The sequence below is a fragment of the Canis aureus genome, chromosome 38 (genome assembly GCF_053574225.1).
Source record: "Canis aureus isolate CA01 chromosome 38, VMU_Caureus_v.1.0, whole genome shotgun sequence".
NCBI classification, from domain to species: Eukaryota; Metazoa; Chordata; class Mammalia; order Carnivora; family Canidae; genus Canis; species Canis aureus.
In genome coordinates this window covers 1,050,276-1,070,692 of record NC_135648.1, presented here as the reverse complement: position 1 = coordinate 1,070,692, position 20,417 = coordinate 1,050,276, and the positions used below count along the sequence as shown (strand labels likewise).

At 42.5% G+C, this 20,417-nt stretch overlaps 1 protein-coding gene across 2 annotated transcripts in view; it reads right to left on the bottom strand.

Moving 5' to 3' along the window:
- LOC144307183 (interferon-activable protein 203-like) overlaps window positions 1–18,784 on the bottom strand; it is a 39,942-nt gene extending 21,158 nt beyond the window's left edge. Inside the window, exon 1 of one of the 2 annotated variants that reach the window (XM_077886720.1) lies at window positions 18,204–18,784. The gene's annotated coding sequence lies outside the window, so the exon portion shown is untranslated. The remainder of the gene's footprint in view (window positions 1–18,203) is intronic. The other variant, XM_077886723.1, reaches the window with a different exon arrangement.
- Between the last annotated feature and the right edge of the window lie 1,633 nt (window positions 18,785–20,417).

Below are 20,417 nucleotides of genomic sequence, written 5' to 3'. Positions count from 1 at the left end.
TCTGCAGTGTCACCTTGCCTTCCAGAAAGTGGTCATTTCCATAATCTCCATATTGAACACAATGAGCAGCCTCCCTAGACAGACTGTCTCTGAGGAAGGTTATGCAGGGAAGCCTGAAGGCCAGAGGGGAGGTGGAAGGAGACTAGAGTGCTTGAAGCCTCTGCCATGTGCAGCTGGAGCAAACATTAAGCACAGTCTAACACTAAAGGTGTGTTTACTTCATTCTTATTACCTAATAAAACATGTCCTGCTTTCAACAAAACATTACGGGGCATGTCAAAAGACAAGGACAAACAGTCTGGGAAGAAGAAACCAGCATCAGAGCCAAACTCAGATGTGACATTGATGTTGAAATTATCAGACAGAGAAACTAAAATAACTATGGTTAATATGGCAAGGGCTTGTATTCACTTCTAGGCATGCCATGAAAAAATCTCACACATGGGTTAAACAGCAGAAATTTATTTTTTCACAGTTCTGGAGGCTGGAGTCCAATATCAGGGTACCAGCAGGGTTGGTTCCCTCAGGGGATTCTCTCCTTGACACATGCATGGCCATCCTCTTCACAGGGTTGTTCCTCTGTCCTTGTACTCCGAACGTCTCTTTGTGTGTCCACATGTTCTCTACATAAATGAAACTGGGTTAGGGACCCACCCATGATGTCATGTAACCTTAATCAACTCTTTAAGGGCTCTATTTACAAATACATTCTAAGGTACTCCCTGTTAGGGCTTCAACATATGAATGTGAGGGGTGGGGGACACAAGTTAGCCCATCGCCCATGGAAAAAGCAAAGCGCATGCAAGCACAGGTGGGTACTATAAACAGAAAGATGGAAACTCTAAGAAAGAATCAAAAGGAAATTCAAGATATAAAAAATGTTGTGACAGAGAAGATAAGTATTCAGTAAAGTGGACACAACCAAGGAAAGGACCACTGAGCTTAAATAGGTCAGCTGAAACTTCTTACACTAAAATGCAAAGACAAAGAAAGAAAGAAAAACTAGGATGTCCAATATCTGTGGCATAATATTATAAGATGCAGCATATGCATAATAGGAAATCTAAAAGGTAAAGAAAAAGGCACTGGAGCAGGAAAAATATTTGAAAGAATAAAGGCAAAGCAGTCTCTAAGCTTAATGGCAAACACAGAACCACAGATACAGGACGTTCAGACAAGGTCAGAAATGACAAATACCAAAAATTCACTACTAGTGAATTTATTCATGCATGTTATTTTCAAATGGCAAAAGACAAAAGACAGAGAAAATCATGAAAGAAGTCAAGGGAAAATAAGCACCCTCTCTACAGAGGAACAAAGATAAGAATGTCATGGCCTTCTTGTCAGAAATGTTGCATAAAGAGAGTGAAGTGAAATATTTAACATGTTGAAGAAAAAAAGCATATCAATCTAGAATTCTGTATCCACAAATATTATCCTTCAAAAGTGAAGGAGAAATAAAGGCTTTCTTAGCCAAACGAAACCTGAGGGTATTTGTTGTCCACAGACCTGCCCTATAAGAAATGAAATGTTAAGTTCTTCAAGGGGAAGAAAAATGGTAGGGGTCAGAAATTCAGACCTCCATGAAGAAGGAAAGAGCATTGGAGAGGAATAAATAAAAGTGAAATATTTTGCTTTTCTGATTCTTAATTGATCTAAAAGATAACTGCCTGTTTCAAGTGATCATGGCAACAACGTAGTTGGCCCTGTAGTGCACAGATAGTGAGTGACCGGCACAGGTGCTACAAAGGTGGGATGGAGGGCTAGCGGATGCTCTGCTGTGAGTTAACAGCATTATATGGGAAGCAATCGAGTGTTGTCCGAAGGCAGATCTAGATGGTTTAAAAACCATTCTGGAAACTCCCAAAAAATGACTGAAAATGTTATAAGTATAGTTGAAATGCTAAGAAAGGAAGGAAGGAAAACTAAGTCATATAAAAGGATTAGTTAAAACCAAGGGAGGTAGAAAAAAAATAGGGGCAAAGAAACAAAGAACAAATGCAAGGAATAGAAAACAATGGCAAACAATGGTAGTTATCAATCTAAGCCTGTCAATAATCACCTTAAATGCTGATGGTCTAAATACATCAATTAAATGAGAACCCAACTCTACATTTTGTATAGGAAATTCACTTTAAAGGTAAAGATTCAGGTTAAAAGCAAAAGAATAGACACTGATACACCTGACTAATACTGATAAAACCAAAATGGAGCAGCTACGTTGAATTCTGATGAAATGATTTCAGAACAATGAGAATTTTCCAGCTTACAGATGGCTGTTACTTAATGATAGAGGGGTAAATTATTCATAAAGACATAACTATTATTTTTTTTAACAATATTTTAATTTATTTGGGAGATAGCATGAAAGAGAGAGAGTGCAACCAGAGAGTGGGGGAGACAGAGAAGCATTCTCCCCGATGAGGGAGCCTGACCTGGGGCTTGATCCCAGGACCCCAAGATCTTGACCTGAGCTGAAGGCAGAGACTTAACAGACTGAGCCACCGAGGCGCCCCAAGACAAAACAGTTCTAAATATGCGTGCACTTGAGAGAACATTAAAACGCATGCGGCAAAAACTGATATATATGTGTATACGTCTCTCTGTAGACGTGTATCCACCACTACAATATTACACAGAATATTTCCTCTCCCTTAAAAATCTCCCGTACTCTCTTCGTCCCATCCTCCCTCCCCACCTCCCTACGGGCAACCACGGAGTTAGAAAGTGCGCCTTCTGCTACAGTTTTCTTCAAGAGATCGTAGAGAATTGGTAAAAATTTCCTCCTTAGGAAAGGAGAATTCACCATTGAAACCACTTGGACTTGGTGCTTTTGTTTTGGAAGATTATTATTAATTCAGCTTCTTTAATATGAGCCTATTCAGATTACCTACTTCATCTTGTGTGAGTGCTGATAGGTTGTGTCTTTGAAGCAATTGTTCTATTCATCTGGGTTATCAAATTTGTGGACACACAGCTGTTCATAAAATTCCTTTATTATTCTTTTTTTTAATTTTTATTTTTATTTATGATAGTCACACACACACACACACACACACACACACACACACACAGAGGCAGAGACACAGGCAGAGGGAGAAGCAGGCTCCATGCACCGGGAGCCTGATGTGGGATTCGATCCCGGGTCTCCAGGATCGCGCCCTGGGCCAAAGGCAGGGGCCAAACCGCTGCACCACCCAGGGATCCCCTTTATTATTCTTTTCATTCCCATGGGATCAGTAGTTTGGCCCCTCGGTCATTTCCGATGTCAGTAATCTGTGTCTTCTCTCTTTTTTTCTTGGCTTAACTGCCTAGGGTTTTATTAGTTTTATTAACCTTTTTTCAAAGAACCAGCTTTTTAATTCTTTGACTTCTTGTTTTCAATTTCATTGATTTCTACTCTAGTTTTTATGTCTTTTCTTTTGTTCTGTTTGCATTTAATTTGCTCTTCTTTTTCTAGTTTCCTAAGGTAGGAGCTGAGAGTATTAATTTTAGATCATTTTTCTTTCTTCTTTTTAAGACTTGGCTTATTTCAGACAGAAAGAGGGAGGGAGAGAGAGGGTGTGTGTGCATAAGCAGGGAGGAGAGGGAGAAGCAGGCTCCCCACTAAGTAGAGAGCCTGATGTGGGGCTCAGTCCCAAGGCCCCGGGGTCATGACTTGAGCCAAAGGCAGACATTCAATCACTCAGCCCCCAAGGTGCCCCAGATCATTTTTCTTTAATAATTCACAGATTCCCCTTCCCAATACTGCTTTTGTTGCTTCAACATATTTTAACATGTCATATTTTCATTTTCATTTAGTTCTAAATATATTCAAATTTCTCTTGAAACTTCTTCTTTGACCCATGTGTTATTTAGAAGTCTTATGTTTACCTTCTACATATGCTATTGATACTTTCAACCTCTTTTTTGCATTATGGATTTCTAGTTTAATTCTACTGTGGTCTGCAAGGTAGGCATTGTATGATTTCTCTTCTTTTAAATTTGTTTAAGAGTGTTTTTTGGTCCAGGATGAGATCTGTCTTGGAGAATGTTCCATGTGAGCTTGAGAGAATGTATATTCTCTGTTGTTGGATGAAATATTCTTAGATGTCTATTAGATCTAGGGATCAAGGGTGCTGTTTGGTTCAACCATATCCTTACTTATTTTGTGCTTGCTGGATCTGTCAGGTGCTGGTGGAGAGCATTAAAATCTCCAAGTATGAGTGGATAACAACCTCTGAATATCTTATCTTTCTCAACACTATCACTTAATTAGCCACAAATACTTGAGGACTACCTTTAAAAAGACTTTTTTTCTTTTAAAAGATTTTATTTATTTATTCGTGAGAGACACACACACACAGAGGTAAAGACACAGGCAGAGGGAGAAGCGGGCTCCTCACGGGAAGCCCGATGTGGGACTCGATTCCGGGACCCTGGGATTAGTCCTGAGCCGAAGGCAGATGCTCAACCCCTGAGCCACCCAGGCATCTGAGTCTTTTTCTTTCTTTCTTTCTTTCTTTCTTTCTTTCTTTCTTTCTTTCTTTCTTTCTTTCTTTCTTCTTTTTCTTTCTTTCTTCTTTCTTTCTTTCTCTTTCTTTTCTTTCTTTCTTTCTTCTTTCTTTCTTTTCTTTCTTTCTTTCTTTTTTTCTTTCTTTCTTTCTTTCTTTCTTTTCTTCTTTCTCTCTTTCTCTCTCTCTTTCTCTTTCTTTCTCTTTCTTTCTTTCTTTCTTCCTTTCTTTCTTTTTTCTTTCTTTCTTCTTTCTTTCTTCCTTTCTTTCTTTTCTTTCTTTCTTTCTTTCTTTCTTTCTTTCTTTCTTTCTTTCTTTCTTTCTTTCTTTCTTTCTTTCTTTCTTCTTTTTAAAAATATATCAATCCAAGTCTCTTCTTTTTCTTATCTGGATTTCTGAAATTGCCTATTGAGCTGTGCTTTAATTTTAAGAGCATTTGCCAGTTTCCACAGTGTAAATACTACAGGTTGATTTCATGATGCCCAATATTTGTCCACTTGTGTGTAAAGTCTCTAAATACTTAACAGTTAGCTCTTTATACCTGTGGAATGAGGACAGCCCACCATGTTGCCGTCACTTCCAATTCATGGTTCCTGCCTTCAAACGTGGCCTCTCTTTGCTAGAATAATTAATTCTTTGACTTATTGTTTTCAATTTCACTAAAATGAAATGTCAGAAGGGAGTGGAGGGGCAAGATGGCAGAAGAGTAGGGTCCCCAAATCACCTGTCCCCACCAAATTACCCAGAAAACCTTCAAATCATCCTGAAAATCTACGAATTCGGCCTGAGAATTAAAGAGAGAACACCTGGAATGCTACAGTGAGAAGAGTTCGCGCTTCTATCAAGGTAGGAAGACGGGGAAAAAGAAATAAAGAAACAAAGGCCTCCAAGAGGGAGGGGCCCCGCGAGGAGCCGGGCTGAGGCCGGGGCGAGTGTCCCCAGGACAGGAGAGCCCCGTCCCGGAGGAGCAGGAGCTGCACCGACCTTCCCGGGGGGAAAGGGGCTCGCAGGGGGTTGGAGCAGGACCCAGGAGGGCGAGGATGCCCTCGGGCTCGCGGGGACACTAACAGGCACCTGCGCCCCGGGAGAGCGCCCCGAGCTCCCTAAGGGCTGCAGCGCGCACGGGGGACCCGGAGCAGCTCGGGGGGCTCGGGGGCGGCTCCGCGGAGGGGGCTGCGGGGCGGGAGCAGCTCGGAGGGGCTCGGGCGGAGGCTCCGCGGAGGGGGCTGCGGGGCGGGAGCAGCTCTGGGGGCTCGGGGGCGGCTCCGTGGAGGGGGCTGCGGGGCGGGAGCAGCTCGGGGGGGCTCGGGGGCGGCTCCGCGGAGGGGGCTGGGGGCGGGAGCGCGAATCCAACAGCGCAGGCCCGGGAGCACTGGGCGCCGGGACACAGCCCAGGATCCGGCCTCCCCCGGGACAGGCAGAGGCCAGGAGGGCCCAGGACCGCGAGGACGCTCCTGCCCCAGCTGAGCAGATCAGCGGCCCCGCCCGGAGCCTCCAGGCCCTGCAGACGGAGAGCTCTGGAGCTACTGCGGGAGCTGACTCCAGGGCTGCAGAGCTGGCCGCCACTGGGGTTGTTCCTCCTGGGGCCTCACGGGGTGAACAACCCCCAAGGAGCCCTGCACCAGGCAGGGGCACAGCAGCTCCCCCAAGTGCTAACACCTGAAAATCAGCACAACAGGCCCCTCCCCCAGAACACCAGCTAGACGGACAAGTTCCAGGGGAAGTCAAGGGACTTAAAGTACACAGAATCAGAAGATACTCCCCCGTGATTTTTTTTCCTGTTTTCTTTTGTTTTGTTTTGTTTTGCTTTTTGATTTGTTTCCTTCCCCCACCCTTTTTTCCTTTCTTTCTTTTTCTTTCTCTTTTTCTTCTTTTTTTTTCTTCCTTTTTTTTCTCTTTCTCTTTTCTTTCCTTCTCTCTCTCCTCTTTTTCTCCTTTTCCCAATACAACTTGCTTTTGGCCACTCTGCACTGAGCAAAATGAGTAGAAGGGAAACCTCACCTCAAAAGAAAGAATCAGAAACAGTCCTCTCTCCCACAGAGTTACAAAACCTGGATTACAATTCAATGTCAGAAAGCCAATTCAGAAGCACGATTATACAGCTACTGGTGGCTCTAGAAAAAAGCATAAAGGACTCAAGAGACTTTACGACTGCAGAATTTAGAGCTAATCAGGCAGAAATTAAAAATCAGTTGAATGAGATGCAATCCAAACTAGAAGTCCTAACGACGAGGGTTAACGAGGTGGAAGAACGAGTGAGTGACATAGAAGACAAGTTGATGGCAAAGAGGGAAACTGAGGAAAAAAGAGACAATTAAAAGACCATGAAGATAGATTAAGGGAAATAAACGACAGCCTGAGGAAGAAAACCTACGTTTAATTGGGGTTCCCAAGGGTGCCAAAAGGGCCAGAGGGCCAGAATATGTATTTGAACAAATTCTAGCTGAAAACTTTCCTAATCTGGGAAGAGAAACAGGCATTCAGATCCAGGAAATAGATCCCCCCAGAAAATCAATAAAAACCGTTCAACACCTCGACATTTAATAGTGAAGCTTGCAAATTCCAAAGATAAAGAGAAGATCCTTAAAGCAGCAAGAGACAAGAAATCCCTGACTTTTATGGGGAGGAGTATTAGGGTAACAGCAGACCTCTCCACAGAGACCTGGCAGGCCAGAAAGGGCTGGCAGGATATATTCAGGGTCCTAAATGAGAAGAACATGCAACCAAGAATACTTTATCCAGCAAGGCTCTCATTCAAAATGGAAGGAGAGATAAAGAGCTTCCAAGACAGGCAGCAACTAAAAGAATATGTGACCTCCAAACCAGCTCTGCAAGAAATTTTAAGGGGGACTCTTAAAATTCCCCTTTAAGAAGAAGTTCAGTGGAACAGTCCACAAAAACAAGGACTGAATAGATATCATGATGACACTAAACTCATATCTCTCAATAGTAACTCTGAATGTGAACGGGCTTAATGACCCCATCAAAAGGCGCAGGGTTTCAGACTGGATAAAAAAGCAGGACCCATCTATTTGCTGTCTACAAGAGACTCATTTTTGACAGAAGGACACCTACAGCCTGAAAATAAAAGGTTGAAGAACCATTTACCATTCGAATGGTCCTCAAAAGAAAGCAGGGGTAGCCATCCTTATATCAGATAAACTAAAATTTACCCCAAAGACTGTAGTGAGAGATGAAGAGGGACACTATCTCATACTTAAAGGATCTATCCAACAAGAGGACTTAACAATCCTCAATATATATGCCTTTAATGTGGGAGCTGCCAAATATATAAATCAATTAATAACCAAAGTGAAGAAATACTTAGATAATAATACACTTATACTTGGTGACTTCAATCTAGCTCTTTCTACACTCGATAGGTCTTCTAAGCACAACATCTCCAAAGAAACTAGAGCTTTAAATGATACACTGGACCAGATGGATTTCACAGATATCTACAGAACTTTACATCCAAACTCAAATGAATACACATTCTTCTCAAGTGCACATGGAACTTTCTCCAGAATAGACCACATACTGGGTCACAAATCGGGTCTGAACCGATACCAAAAGATTGGGATCGTCACCTGCATATTCTCAGACCATAATGCCTTGAAATTAGAACTAAATCACAACAAGAAGTTTGGAAGGACCTCAAACACGTGGAGGTTAAGGACCATCCTGCTAAAAGATAAAAGGGTCAACCAGGAAATTAAGGAAGAATTAAAAAGATTCATGGAAACTAATGAGAATGAAGATACAACCGTTCAAAATCTTTGGGATGCAGCAAAAGCAGTCCTAAGGGGGAAATACATCGCAATACAAGCATCCATTCAAAAACTGGAAAGAACTCAAATACAAAAGCTAACCTTACACATAAAGGAGCCAGAGAAAAAACAGCAAATAGATCCTACACTGAGGAGAAGAAGGGAGTTAATAAAGATTCGAGCAGAACTCAACGAAATCGAGACCAGAAGAACTGTGGAACAGATCAACAGAACCAGGAGTTGGTTCTTTGAAAGAATTAATAAGATAGATAAACCATTAGCCAGCCTTATTAAAAAGAAGAGAGAGAAGACTCAAATTAATAAAATCATGAATGAGAAAGGAGAGATCACTACCAACACCAAGGAAATACAAACGATTTTAAAAACATATTATGAACAGCTATACGCCAATAAATTAGGCAATCTAGAAGAAATGGACGCATTCCTGGAAAGCCACAAACTACCAAAACTGGAACAGGAAGAAATAGAAAACCTGAACAGGCCAATAACCAGGGAGGAAATTGAAGCAGTCATCAAAAACCTCCCAAGACACAAGAGTCCAGGGCCAGATGGCTTCCCAGGGGAATTCTATCAAACGTTTAAAGAAGAAACCATACCTATTCTCCTAAAGCTGTTTGGAAAGATAGAAAGAGATGGAGTACTTCCAAATTCGTTCTATGAGGCCAGCATCACCTTAATTCCAAAACCAGACAAAGACCCCACCAAAAAGGAGAATTACAGACCAATATCCCTGATGAACATGGATGCAAAAATTCTCAACAAGATACTGGCCAATAGGATCCAACAATACATTAAGAAAATTATTCACCATGACCAAGTAGGATTTATCCCTGGGACACAAGGCTGGTTCAACACCCGTAAAACAATCAATGTGATTCATCATATCAACAAGAGAAAAACCAAGAACCATATGATCCTCTCATTAGATGCAGAGAAAGCATTTGACAAAATACAGCATCCATTCCTGATCAAAACTCTTCAGAGTGTAGGGATAGAGGGAACGTTCCTCAACATCTTAAAAGCCATCTACGAAAAGCCCACAGCAAATATCATTCTCAATGGGGAAGCACTGGGAGCCTTTCCCCTAAGATCAGGAACAAGACAGGGATGTCCACTCTCACCACTGCTGTTCAACATAGTACTGGAAGTCCTAGCCTCAGCAATCAGACAACAAAAAGACATTAAAGGCATTCAAATTGGCAAAGAAGAAGTCAAACTCTCCCTCTTTGCCGATGACATGATACTCTACATAGAAAACCCAAAAGTCTCCACCCCAAGATTGCTAGAACTCATACAGCAATTCGGTAGCGTGGCAGGATACAAAATCAATGCCCAGAAATCAGTGGCATTTCTATACACTAACAATGAGACTGAAGAAAGAGAAATGAAGGAGTCAATCCCATTTACAATTACACCCAAAAGCATAAGATACCTAGGAATAAACCTAACCAAAGAGGTAAAGGATCTATACCCTAAAAGCTATAGAAAACTTCTGAAAGAAATTGAGGAAGACACAAAGAGTGGGAAAAATATTCCATGCTCATGGATTGGCAGAATTAATATTGTGAAAATGTCAATGTTACCCAGGGCAATTTACACGTTTAATGCAATCCCTATCAAAATACCATGGACTTTCTTCAGAGAGTTAGAACAAATTATTTTAAGATTTGTGTGGTGAAATCAGAAAAGACCCTGAATAGCCAGGGGAATTTTAAAAAAGAAAACCATATCTGGGGGCATCACAATGCCAGATTTCAGGTTGTACTACAAAGCTGTGGTCATCAAGACAGTGTGGTACCGGCACAAAAACAGACGCATAGATCAATGGAACAGAATAGAGAACCCAGAAGTGGACCCTGAACTCTATGGTCAACTAATATTCGATAAAGGAGGAAAGACTATCCATTGGAAGAAAGACAGTCTCTTCAATAAAGGGTTCTGGGAAAATTGGACATCCACATGCAGAAGAATGAAAGTAGACCACTCTCTTTCACCAGACACAAAGATAAACTCAAAATGGATGAAAGATCTAAATGTGAGAAAAGATTCCATCAAAATCCTAGAGAAGAACACAGGCAACACCCTTTTTGAACTCGGCCACAGTAACTTCTTACAAGATACATCCACGAAGGCAAAAGAAACAAAAGCAAAAATGAACTATTGGGACTTCATCAAGATTAAAAGCTTCTGCAGAGCAAAGGAAACAAACAAATCTAAAGTTAACCAGCAAAATGAGGAAAGATATTTGCAAGTGATATATTGGCTAGTATCTAAAACCTATGAAGAACTTATTAAAGTAAACACTCAAAAAATACAAAATCCAGTGAAGAAAAGGGCAGAAGACATGAACAAACATTTCTCCAAAGATGACATACCAATGGCCAACAAACACATGAAAAGATGCTCAACATCACTCATCATCAGGGAAATACAAATCAAAACCACAATGAGATACCACCTCACACCTGTCAGAATGGCTAGGATTAGCAACTCTGGAAATAACAGAAGTTGGTGAGGATGTGGAGAAAGGGGAACCAGCCCTTTTACACTGTGGGTTGGGAATGCAAGCTGTTGTGGCCACTCTGAAAACAGTGTGGAGGTTCCTCAAAAAGTTTCAAATAGAGCTGCCCTATGACCCAGCAATTGCACTACTAGGTATTTATCCAAAGGATACAAATGTAGTGATTTGAAGGGGCACCTGCACCCCAGTGTTTATAGCACCAGTGTCCACAATAGCCAAACCCTGGAGAGAGCCCAGATGTCCACCGACAGGTGAGTGGATAAAGAAGATGTGGTGTATATACAATGGAATATTACTCAGCCATCAGAAAGAATGAAATCTTATCATTTGCAACAACATAGATGGTACTAGAGGGTATTATGCTGAGCAAAATATGTCAGTCAGAGAAAGACAAATGCCATATGATTTCACTCATACGTAGAATTAAAGAAACAAAACAGATGAACAGAAGGGGAAGGGAAGGAAAAATTTTTAAAAATATAAAAACAGAGCAGGAGGCAAACTCTAAGAGACTATTAAGTCTAGGAACTGAACTGAGAGTTGCTGGAGGGGATGTGGGGATTGAAGTAAACGGGTGATGGGCATTAAGGAGGGAACTCGTGATGACACAGGGTGTTGTACGTAAGTGATGAATCACTAAATTCTACGCCTGAAACTAATACCACGCTATATGTTGACTAACTAGAATTTAAATAAAATCTTGAAAGAAAAAAAAATAAAGCCTGTATGAAGGTAAGCCTACATGTCCTTAATATCTCTTAATAAAATTCTTCACCGAAAATATTAGTGCAAGTATGAGATCCTCATACTTTTGGTGTCAGCTGAAATTTATGTGTACAACCACAGGAATATAGTTTTTCCAAAGCCTGTCCCGTTTTCTTTCACCTTTTTTTGAAAACTAATGTTTGCCTACACAGCTCCCACTTGTATGAAACTATGAATTTTGTATATAAGCTTTGACCTCTGGCCTGTTATTCGCAGTGAAAAGCAGAGGAGGGGGTGATTATCTACAACTTCGCACTTGATACTGTGCCATTTTCATTCCCCTACGTCATCTATCTTTTCTGGACTATTCTCTGTTTCACAGTGTTCTTACTCTTCTACAAAATGTGACTGTATTATATAATCTGGCTACAGGAAGATTAAATCACACATTAGGATGAGGAGACATTAGGACACATTTGGACACATTAGGATGAGGAGAAGTTGCGGCAAGTGGGAATTCATTTAAGTTGTAAGGTGACCTTCTTCCCTCTCCAACTTGAAAGCTTCTCCCACTTAGCTCTTCTCCCCTGGCGTTTGCGTCTTGGTTTTGACTTCTTGTATTCTTTCTTTTGCCTCCAAACAGTACCTTAAAATGCAAACAATTCTGGTGGCAGAAAGGGCATCTGTAGCCCTCTCTCTACTCTGAGTGGAATAAAAGTGAGACTCGATGTTGGGGCAGGAGAAGAGAGTGCTCAGTTGTGTCCTGCGTATGCCTGAAACTGGCCCCTTTAACCTCATCTTCATAGCCTGACGCAGGGAAAGACGAAGGCCCACAGCGTCTGGCTTACCTGAGCTCCTGTCCTCTGACCCTGGATCGAATGGACAAGGCATATTTTCCCACCTTTCCGCCTTTATCTCTGCTCTTCCCATTCTTTGTTTGATCTTTTCCTCTAACGTAGACCAACGTCTGCAAAGGCTTCTCTGATGATCCTTGCTGGAATGAGAAACCCTTTGCTTTATTTTTGTACTTCTTTTTTGCTCTCAAGACCTTCCCTGATATTGTTTTATTCTAAAATTGGAGATGAGATTTTTTACTGTTGCTAATACTGAACTTCCAACCCACCATAAATATCTAATGGTGGGGGGGGGGGCAGGATTCTTTCCACCACTTACTAAAAAAAATAATTTACTAAGCCAGCAATAAAGACAAAATGAATTGGAACTTTGAGAAGAGGAAAATGATTTGATAAATTTATCACTGATAAATGATAGAGATAAATCATTTATCAGTGATAAATTTAGATTTATCATTGATAAATGATAGAGAGGTTTGACTTCAGAATTGTGTTTCCTTTTAGTTTCAGGTTAGGGCTTAAGGGTCTTTGGCCCAGGAGAAGAAGCTCTTATGCACCCAAATAAATGTTTCTGTATTCTTAAAATGTTTAATATCACCTCATGAGTGTCTAAAGGAAAAGAAACAAACAAGCAAAAATATTGACATGCAAGATGGTAGAAAGTTTGTGGAAGAAATATTTCCTAATATGGTCTTTTTCTTCAGTCAATGACAAATGTAACAAATTTAAGATTCTGAGTTCAATTCTAAATTACAGTAAACATTTATTTAGTGCCGCGTGTGTGTGCACGAGCACGTGTGTATGTCTGCGTATGACATGGATAACATAGATTCTCTCTGGTGATTTCCATGAAGGCTAAATAACCATATGAGTGATGAGATAAGCTCACAGTGCCGTGCGTGCATGGACTGCCACGCCAATAGCTAAGGCACTTTAGAGGAGGGACCAATTGCGTCTTGCGTTGTATTGAGAAGTTGTAGCTCTTAGAGATGGTCTCAGGGTGGCAGTAATTACACATAATGGCACAAAATTACCATCAGCCCCTCCTGGAAGCTAAATACATTTCTTTATGACTTGACCACGGCTTCCTAGGTCACCCTTAGGCCTCCTCTGGAGGGGAACGTTTACCTGTGCTGCCCTGAGCTACTCTGGCAGGAAACCGGGCTTTGTTCTGTTGCCCGTCGCCCTCCATCCTTTGTGGAATGTTCTCTCTGCCCGACCGCTGCCCGTCCACACTCCCCACGACCTCACCCCAGGGAAGGTAGAGGAGACCTGGGCAGACCGTGAATGGGCACAGAGCCGATGATCCGTGCTTGGGCCTGACTAGCACAGGAAGAGAGACGAAGAAGAGGAGGACCCTGAAAGCCGAGAGGAGACGTGATCAGGGCCTGAGAGAGCTCCGCACGATTAAAGCAGAAGGTTGAAAATGAAACTGGGATGATACGTAGAAATGTGCACCTGCTTGTTAAGGAAAGTGAGATCCTCGGGACCGCCGATGCCTCCTTGGTACCGCTGGGTGTGGGGTACGGTGGCGGCCGTGCTGGGGGTCATGGTGCGGTGACTCCCCCTGTCTCTGGAGCCCGTGTCTCTCCCGTGCCACCAGCGTGGAAGGGACATGTGATCCACACGCCTCCTGACACACCTGCTTCGTGGGACTAACTTACCTGTGGCACTAGTCCCCCTCCTGCCCAGGGCAGGGATCTCTCATGCTCCCCCGGCACAGAGCCTACCACTTTCTACTCTCTGAGACGGAGTGACAGAGAACCCTGTGCCCCATAAGACAGCTCACTCTACTCTCAGACAGCCCTACTAATTAAATCATCCCTCTTTCAGTAAATTCACAGATGTCTTGTTCCTTTTAGTCCAGAGCTACTTGATTCTTCTTTTTTCAAAGATTTTATTTATTTATTCATGAGAGAGAGAGAGAGAGAGAGGCAGAGACACAGGCAGAGGGAGAAGCAGGCTCCATGCAGGGAGCCCGACGTGGGACTCGATCCCGGGGCCCCAGGATCACGCCCTGGGCTGAAGGCGGCGCTGAACCACTGAGCCACCCAGGCTGCCCAGCCCAGAGCTACTCATTTCTACCAGAAACATCCAATAACTCTTCGCCTTCTGCTGCCCAAGAGTATTTCAAATAACTGACCGTGACCATCTTGGTTTTTTAAAAATCACGACTGGAATTTGGCTTTTCGTGATGAGATCTAACTTGGCCATCGACCTGGGGCACCGTAGCCAGATTATACAGCTGCGTTACGTGGTCTGGGTGAGGAGCCAGCATGTTATCCGTCCTTCCATCTATGCGTCCTTTCAGTAAATACACATTGAGCTGCTACAAGGCAACAGGAAGGTTCTGGTGATAAAATAGGGAGTGGAAAACAAATCCAAGATTTGGAGAGTGTACGCTCTAATGAGGGAGATACGTATTTTTCTTGACAGCAAATTAATGAATTAATAAATTGAGATATACACTCTGATTGAAAGATGATTCTTTAAATCTGGAAGGAAAGTTCGAGCTTCTCCTCTGTTTTATGTTGGTCTCAAGGATGAGTTGCAGTATGTGGCAAAGTGCAAAAATATAAGATACAATAGGGCCACAGCATTAAAGAGTGAAGTTATTTAAGTGAAAACAGAAGCAAGGAGGCAAATTCTTTTGGATGTATGTATATATGAGTGTCATTTTTTGCATCTCTTGTTTAGAGACACAATATGTTTGGAAGTTACAAGGTCAAAGGGGAATCCATATGACCTTCAGGAAAGCAAAATATTGATGGGGCAGATCACTAGAAAGCCTTGCTCTCTTACTTCTATCACATCATATTCAGACTCCAGAGCAGCCAATTACAGAAAGTTTATATAAAGTGATATGACTTTGAGGTATTAGAACAGCTCAGAATACAGACATCATTTCTGTATGGAAGCCATCCTAATCCTCAGAGTCCAAAAAGCAAGTCTGAGTTGGAGGAAGTTTTAGCAGTTGGTGACATGGATTGGATTTCAGGATGAAATCCAATTCCTAACCAGCTGAGTGATATTATGATCTTGATCATTTCACTCAATCTCTCTAAACTTCAATTTTCACATCACAGATGAAAAAATTGGATTCCGTAACTTCTGATTTCCTGCAAACTCTGGTTTCTTAAAATGACCAAAATAATATGAACATTATTAGAATGATTTCAGGCAAGGAGATAAAAATAAGTCAATATTTTACTCTTGGCACCTCAGCCTACTTACTAGAAGGAAAGACATACCAGCAGCAGAAAGAAGCAGCTCAAGGGAGAACAACTCATTATTCTTCCCTGGTCCTTGGCCCCAAACCAAAAGGGCAGATCTGTAAAGCCTCTTTCCTTAGATTAGTTGCACATCAACAGCCTTGGACCTTCACAGAGAGAGACATCCCATCCCATCCTTCACACCTTCCACCTCACCCTGTTCCCTCCCCCTAACACACCTACCCCAAACCAGGACCACAGCCCCTTTCTCAATCCAGGACTGCCATTGATCATCTGAGTATCTTTAGGAAAATGATTTCGCATTTCTCTTCCTTGTTTTCTCTCAGGAGAGTAAAGAGGAGAAAACTATCAACCATCTATAGTTAGGCTGAAGATAAAATAACACAAAATAATTAATTGCAAAACACCCGGTAGTAAATACGTGATCAAGAAACATGTAAATGTCAGATTTTGGATACCCACTTTCTACCATTGCACTCTAGAGTAGACTAATTATTCTTCAGTGCTTGCCTGATGCAGGGCTTTGTCTAGGGCAGCTTCCTGATGGAATCCACTTATACGCAGCACGAGAACCAGCAAATCGGGTTGCACAGCTACTGAGCTATCGCTGCTTGAGTAAAGGAATGGAGCCAGTGACTCCACGGCACGAGAGCTGCAATCCCGTGCAACACAGAAGCGTCTTCCTGCAAATCCCCAAAAGGCGCCTCGTTCTGCAGCCCGCTGGCCGTGACACCCCCTCAGGGACACCAATTCTGAATACATACCCATTGTTTTGAGCAAAAGCAATCCTTCTCTTGCACACAGGCCTTGGCAACAGAAGCACAGAGGATTTCCGTGTTGACCTGTGCCCTCAGCTGGGTTTCTCGGAGCGGGGCACAGTCTGTTCAACATGCCTATTCTTGACTCCAGGCTCACCTTGTCAGGGTCACCCCCAAAGTCTAAGTGCAAATATTGCTTTGGAGCCTGTGTGCCTGACCCTGATCTGCAGCCCACAAATGATTCGCTTTTCAGCAACAAACCAACGAATTAGACTCCCGTTATAGCACTCTTTTAGGAAAAAATGTTTATTATTTTTTTCCAAATTATGAAAACGATACATGCAAAATATGGTATTAGGATGGCACAGGAAAGTATAAAAGAGAAAATAAAAACTACCCATGACCACTCTATTCCTTAGAATTGATAGATGGTATATCTATCGCTGAATTTCTCTCATATGTATATTTTTTTCTCTGTACTTAGATTTTATCTCCACATGCATATTGTTAATGGCATCCAGGTTTTTAGGAGGACATTGTAGTGAGTTTTCCGTATACGAATAAGGAGAACATCTGGAGAAAAAGAGTTTTTGAGCTTTTTTCTGGCTGATTGTTTTTAAAATGAGATGAAATACGGTACATTTTCATTTCATTCATGCTTTTTAAAATAGAATCTTTTTTTAATAAATTTATTTTTTATTGGTGTTCAATTTGCCAACATATAGAATAACACCCAGTGCTCATCCCGTCAAGTGCCCCCCTCAGTGCCCGTCACCCCCCCGCCCACTTCCCCTTCCACCACCTCTAGATCTTTTCCCAGAGTTAGGAGTGTCTCATGTTCTGTCTCCCTTTCTGATATTTCCCACTCATTTTTCTCTCCTTTCCCCTTTATTCCCTTTCACTATAAAATAGAATCTTTAAAACTCTGCCGTTTTTTCAGCAATTATAGCATATTTTCAGATATCTTCACCACGTTCTCCTCTCCCACCCCGACCAGTATTGAACTCTCACTCTAAGATGTTGAAGGACCGCGTGATTGAAATCTCATCATTCTGAGGTGGATCTTGTTCTGTCTCAGCTAAAAGTCGGCCTGAGCCACTGGGTCACCCAGAATTCTCAAGGTTATTCTTTAGTTGCTAACCTTCCCGGGTTACAAGGAAACAAGTTTAAGACTAGAATCTTCCACACTTCTGGGCATTTATTAACTATATCTTTCACATTAACCAAACACTCAAATTAGTTCTCAGACTGATCTTCGGGCTTCAGGGAATAATAGCTCTCCATTCTTTGGTGTGTTTTTAGCATCACCTCGTGGGAGGAATTCTCCTAAGGCCTCAATTCCAGAGGCAAGACCCGGCAGCCACATCAGCCATATTCAAGACAATTCCAGATTCCACCTGGGCGTACGGATTCTCTCACACCGTGTATGTGCAAAACCAGACGTGTCTACTACCTTCAGTATCACTGATGAAAACCCTTTTGTGTAACAGTCGTATGTCGAGGTTAATTTGCCACTGGGTTACCATCTGGCAAGCAGCCAGCTGATTTGTGTAATGCCACCTATTGATAGAGAGGTAGGAGACAGCTAGTGGAAGTTCCTGCAGGCGGAGTGAATTTTAAGATCTGCAAGAGTCAAATGTCTCTTCTGCTCCCAGGTAAATGAAGGGTTAGGATGAAGCCACTGGGGTTTTCACTTTTCTGAACACGAGCTAGCTCATGCAGGTTCCCCTCCCCACCCCAAGAACCAGACTGAATTCTCCCTACTTGTGAACCTGGGGTGACAAGCTGAGCCCTGGGGTCCGTCTGTGTGGAGAGCGTCACAGGACCCGTCCAACGCGAACATCCTACCTGGTGTCTAGATCCTGAGACTTCATCAGAAATACAAGAATCACTGCTTGTTGTAACCGGAGGAGAAATCAGTAAAGATCTCAGACTTACACCTGCAGGATGTTACAATCTCCCGAAGGGCAGAGGAAAATGAGGTGTTTTGAAAGATGACACGGCAGGGGCACCTGGGTGGCTCAATCGGCCAAGCATTTGTCTTCGGCTCAGGTCATGGTGTCAGGGTCCTGGGATGGAGCTCCGGGCCCAGCTCCCTGTTCAGCCGGGAGTCTCTGCTGCTTCTCCTTGCTTGTGCTTCCTCTCTCTCGCTCACACACTCTCTCTCAATAAATAAATAAAATCGTTAAAAAAAAAAAAAAAAGATGGGGGACGCCTGGGTGGCTCAGCAGTTGAGCGTCTGCCTTCGGCTCAGAGCATGACCCCGGGGTCCCGGGATCGAGTCCCACATCGGGATCCCTGCAGGGAGCCTGCTTCTCCCTCTGCCTGTGTCTCTGCCTCTCTCTGTGTCTCCCATGAATAAATAAATAAATAAACCTTAAAAAAAAAAAAAAGATAGCAAGGCAGGGGCAGTGGCCTGAGTTCCCTGACTAGAGCTTGCTGTCTCCAACTTTGGTCCTTCAGGCCACATAATTCGAGACTCCTCCCCTCAATGTCTGTAACTTTCAATTTCTCAGCCAGAGAAACTGAACAGTTTCCTTCCTGTAAACATCTTAGTCACAATGAAAAATTACAGCCAAGTTTTTTTCTTAAATTTTTGTCGTTAAAAAAAAATGGTCTGTAGCTGAAAGGAGTTACAACACTGAAATTTCCTTAATCCAGCAGATTTAAATGTGGATCAGCAGATGCCAACCCGCCCTGCACTGGGGCTCAGATTTCAAAGGGGGAGGTGAGTCACTCAGCCACTTCTCTCAGTTCTCTTTCCCTTTAGGAGACTCCTATGGCAGGAGGGGAAGGTAGACGTCAGCCTTTGCCGCCTTTGCCGGTACTTGAGTGGCCTCCTGGATGGAGGAAGGTCTGCCTTAAAGATGCTTTTGGTTTCAATGCCACCTGACACACATACCAGAGGCCTAATAAAGGGACAAACTCGTTACAAGTATGTGAATCCTTCGAGGGTATTTGCACATGGGTTGTGCACTACTTATCCGCCTGTCTATGCCCAGGATCCTTTGCTTCAAGGAGTGAAGTCCAGTATTACTCTTGCCATTCCCGCTTATACAGAGAACATGAGCTTGTAAAGTGTGTAAATGACTCATATAATTGTGATCACAAAGGCTTTCAGAATTTAAAAAAAAAAACCACAAAGCTTCTAGAAGGTTGAAAGCCTGCTACATACTTTTCCTTGTATTTTTCCTTTTTTAAATCCTATTAAGGGCACAGACTATGCCCTGGAGAATCTGGAGATGTCAAATAAATGGAATGAATTGGCAGATGGTACTGTTTTTACCTGGTTGTGATCTTCACGAAGGATGAGGTTGTGACTAGGAGGGAGGGTCTCAAAGACCAGCTAAATTTGGTATCTGAGGTGAAGTCATCTAAAGGGAAAAAACTTACTGCATTCATCTGCACGAGGGTGGAGGAGAAGTGAAGTCTGGATTTGGAAACCATCTGGATGATTCCACCAAAACAAGAGTAAGTCAGTGAAAACCGAGGAGGATCTGCAGACTGCAACAGACTTCTATGGGTTTTCAGGATTATTTATGACAGACGTGAACCCTGCAGAGGTAGTTGTGTTGCACTGGTCTTAGGTGAAAGGTAGAGAGGAACCTCAGGAAGTCTATTACTCAGCAGTTAAAGGGTTGCTCTATGACAATGACCTCTTTAAGAGAATGCACACAGAATAATAAAGGTAAAGTGAAGGAACCATCCTAGGAGACAAGTATGTTGGGGTTATGGAGCTGCTGGTCATGTAAGAGTTAGTTGAGCTGATAGCAGCATGCAAATAGTTTTATGAATTGAAATACTCCCTTCTAACTATAATTAAACAGCGTCGTCAGGCCTGAATGTTTAATCATATGCTTAGCCGCTGAATGTATTTCCATCCCAGGGAATAGCAGCCAATCTATATCTTACTCTGATGACACATCACAACCCGAATCCAAGCTTGGTTGGGAATGCATTATATAAATGAAAATAAAATGACTATTGATGCAGTTCAGTTGGGAAAGATTGTATCTCACACACACAAATATCAGCTGTTCTTTTGTCATTGATCATTGTGGC